Source organism: Psittacula echo (genome assembly GCF_963264785.1).
Source record: "Psittacula echo genome assembly, chromosome: Z".
Lineage (NCBI taxonomy): Eukaryota > Metazoa > Chordata > Aves > Psittaciformes > Psittacidae > Psittacula > Psittacula echo.
In genome coordinates this window covers 2,989,765-2,994,277 of record NC_137742.1, presented here as the reverse complement: position 1 = coordinate 2,994,277, position 4,513 = coordinate 2,989,765, and positions in this window count along the sequence as shown.

Genomic DNA, 4,513 nt, shown 5'->3' with positions numbered 1-4,513 from the left:
GGGCCCCCGGCTACAAAACGGGCATATCGTCCGCCGCGCATGAAGGGGCCGGGAACCAGTGCGCGGCGGCGGGCAGCGGCGGCCGGCGGTGGCGGAGCACCCGAGACGGGCTGTGGCATGCGCCAGTCTCCGCGCTGGGGCCGCGGGTCCCGCCGCCTCCGGCGGGGGGCTGCGCCGGCCCGCGCCTCTGCGCGCTGGGGGCCGAGGAGGGCAAAATCAAACCGGTAATAATACCAAAATTAAAAGGGGAGGGGAAAAAAATTAAACGGGGGGAGGGGGGGAAGAAGTGGGGGGAGGAGAGAGAGCGCCGCTCCTCGCCCTGGTTTTTGCCCAAAAAAGAAAAGAAAAATAATAAAAGGGGTAAAAAAAAAAAAAAAAAAAAAAAAAATTAAATCCCGTCTAGAGTCTGCGGCGCATCGCGCGGGGGGAGGCGCGCTGCTGCCGGCGCCGCGCCGCCCTGCGCGGCTGCGGAGCGCGGCTGGAGCCGCGGGGGATCCTAAGGCTCCCGGGGGCCGCGGCTCCCATCAACCCGCCAGTGCCGGGAAGGGGGGCGAAAAGGGGGAGGAAAAAGGATCGGAGGCGTAGCCGGGCGCAATCGGGAGGTTAAAATGTAAAAAGCAAGCCAAAAAGATGCCTATCCATACAAAAAAAAAAATAGAATAAAAATGTAAGGACCCCCCCAAAAAAAACACCGACCCTAAGGTGCGGGCGTCGGAATCGGTTTAGGCATCTGTCACAAAAGAGCAGCAGCAGCGCATCCAGAGTGTTGTATCCCTTCTGAAAGCCCAGCTCGTCCTGATGCGGGGGTTTGCGTGATAATTATTTTTTCCCCCTCCTTCTTCCCAAAGGATTTTAATCCACACACACACACACACAAACTAGAGTCTTGGTCCGGCTGCTACGAAAAGAAAGAAAATAAATAGAGGAATAAATGAAGTGGGGCTATGTCTCCCTTTCCTTCTCTGCCGCCCCGCTCCGCGTCCCTCCGCGGCGATACTTACATGAGTGCGGGGACCCGCCAGCCGGCCACCCTTCTCCGTGTTTCCGAAGCGTCTCTCTTGGTGCTTCTTTCCCCTTCTTGCCTCCGGCTCGTCTCCTTCCTGCTTTTCTTCTCTCCTCTTCCTCCTCCTACTCCCCTTTCTCCTCCTCCTCCTCCTCCTCCTCGCGTTTTTTTCCCTCCTTTTTCCCCTCCTCTCTCCGCCGCCCGCTATAACTATGCGCCCGACCCGCACCACTGCCTTCGCCTTTCTGTCTCCTTGCGGGGCAGCCGCAACGCCGAACGCAGCCGGGGCTCGGTGCCGCCCCTCCAGCCCGCGTCCCCTCCCGGTGCCGGCGGAGGCTGCTCGCAGTGCGCAGCGGCGCGGCCGCGGCCCGGCCCCGTCACGTGAGTGTCTAGACACCGTGTCGCTCCGGGAAAAATAAATATATATATATATATATGTGTGTGCGTGTGTGTGTGTATGTATTATATTTATCTCGAACCGCCTTGCGCAAGCGGCGGATCGGGTTGCCCAAAGGTGCTGCGCACCCCCCGGCCCCCCAGACCTTGCGCGGGTGCCGAGAGGCAGGTCCCCAGCCCCACCGGTCGGTACCCATCAGTGCAGGGAGTCCCCTTGAAGCACGCGTGTATTGGAGAGGCTGTAAATGTTAAAGGATTAAATGCAAATCCAGCCAAAATATTATTTTTTTTTCAATAAAATAATAAAATACACTAGTATATGTCATAGAATCACAGATTTGCATGAGAAGGGACCATAAAGCTCATCCAGTTCCAACCTGCCACGGGCAGGGACACCTTCCACTACATAAAGTTGCTCCAAGCACCGTGCAACCTGGTCTTGAACACTGCCAGGGATGGGGCGGCCACAGCTTCTCTGGGCACCCTGTGCCAGTGCCTCAGCACCCTCACAGGGGAGAGCTTCTGCCTAAGAGCTCATCTCAGCCTCCCCTCGGGCAGGTTAAAGCCATTTCCCTTGTCCTGTCCCTAAAGCCCCTTCTCCAAAGCCCCTCTCCAGGTTTCTTGTGGCCCTTTCAGGCACCGGGAGCTCCAGCCCTCTCAGCATCTCCTCTGGACTTGCTGCAAGAGCTCCACATCCCTGTTGTGTTGTTGCCACACAGGTATATAGGTATATAGATATATAGATATATTATTCTGGGCATCAAAGAGGGCATGGCACAAAACCCAATAATGCAAACAATACTCTGCACTTAGCACTTGTCACCAACGGAAGGGAAAATAAGTCATTGAGTGTAAGCCAATTTTCACAAAATAAGAAGCAGAAATCACCAGCACGTCGCACCATGGCTATTGTTGTTGTGGGTACTACTAGCAGTAGTAATCTGGCACCCCGGATACTCCACCGATCCCCTCTCTTCCAACTCTATCAGAAAGAACCTGCAGAGGATGGGGAAACTGAGCCACCAAGGGGCAGTGTATACTGCGGTCTGCACTGGAGCCAGGACGTCTGGATAGATTTCCCAGGGCCAAGGCTCACACAGCTGGAGAAGCACCCATCCCACCAGCTCTCCCAAGGATGAGAAGCAATTTTATCATATAAGACTGCTTCAGTCGTTGATAAATCGGTCACCGCATTGGAAGCAGAAGCCAAAACTCTCAACGCACACCTGCTATAAACAAGTCAAATTCTAAAACAACTGCCCCAAGCTAAACAGGACACCAGCTGTAAAACACAGGGGATGGGGGGTACAAAACTAACGTGCCGTGCATGCAGCGTGTTCCCAGGATTGTCTGTCCTGGATGCCTGCCTTTGGTGCAGGCAGGGATAATTTTAGAGCCCAGTCTTGCAAATATTCACATGAGTAGGTCAGGGAGAGTCCTAAAGGGCCTGGAATCACACACAGTATTTGCAGAATACACGTCTAAATTAGTTAGAAAGGGGCTACATTTGGGGCAGCTTCATTAAATGTTAGTAAGAGTCCAAGCATCCAGGCCCAAAATCTGCTCAAAATCTGCTTTGTGATAAATAGCGTGAAAAAAATGAATAGAGGAAGAACATTATTTGCCAGCATCTTAAATAATAATCCAGGAAGATTTGTTATGGAGCTGGAGTGTGGGGAAGGGGATGGACTCCTCACTTCACCTCCAAATTAATGGCACAAGTAGAACCTGCTTGTGAAATGTCCCAGCAAATTCTGCAGTCACTGATGCCACAGCCAAAGCCATTGCAGAGGCTGTGTGAGCTGCAGGGTGCTCACAGCATCACCTGGGGTGATAGAAGAGGTGCCAGCATCAGTGTCTGCATCCTCACTTGCAGGAAAATCCCACTGCTTTTAAAACAGTCACTTCTGCACCCTGAAAAGTGGAAATTTGGCAGTATTTTTTCAGTTTAACATCTTGTTCACCAGCCTCTAGAGCGAGTTCATGCACACTGAGGCCAATATCCTTGTTTCTTTAGAGAGCCTCAACCCATTTTCCACTCTGATGCATATGAGAAATTGATAGGGAAAAGGAAAACCACCAACAAAAAGTTATTTCTCATTCTTCCCATATCTGCTGGTGAAAGACACACTGTCCATTAACACATGCAGTATACTTTTAAAGATGTTTAAACTTTCCAGGCTGCTATAAATGAGATTGACATCTTTAGGGTGATTTTTCCCTCCCTTTGCACTTCCTCTTGCCTCAAAGCCTTGACAACTGATTGCTTTATTGTCATGAACAGAGTGACAGAAAATATAACATGGTGTATGCTGAAGGGATGGAGCACACGAATGGGGTCCAGGAGTTAATAATATATATGGGGGGCCCTGCCATGGGTACTGTAGGTGACCTTGGGCACATCCCTCTTCCCTGTGAGTAGGGTCCAGGGCTTTGGAACCTCTGGTTGCCCATCGGTAGAGCTGGACCACCAGCCTTGCCTGTCTTTGTGATTTCTGCAGGTGAAAATTACTACAGAAGTGCTAAATATTAAATAACCGATAAAGAACTGCTTTCTAATTAACCCTGAAAACTTGTTTAAACAGGCCATATGTATGTGCCCATATGGAAAATACAAAAATAAGTATAATGAAGCAGATAAAAATGGGCTGGGTACCTGGGCTGGGGAGATGCTCTAGAAGGGGGAGGTGGTACCCACCACCTGTGGACTGCATTGCCCCTGGGCAGGAAAATGTCAGCCTGGATAAGAAACCTGTCTTAAAAGCACAGGGCAGGCTTGGAAGGGTCCTTTAAAGACCGCTTGGTGCAACTCCTCTGCCATGGGTAAGGATACCTTCCACTAGATCAGATTGCTCAAAGCCTCATCAACCTGACTTTGAATGTTACCAGGGATGGGGCATCCATTATCTACCACCTTTCTGGGCAACTTGTGCCAGTGTTTCATCACCTACATCATAAAGAATTTCTTCTTTATGTTAAATCCAAACCTCCCCTCTTTTAGTTTCAAACTATCACCCCTTGCCCTATTACTGCAGGCCCGACTAAAAGCTCTGTCCCCATCTTTCTTCTAAACCCCCTTTACATACTGTAAGGATGTGTATAATGCAGCGCATT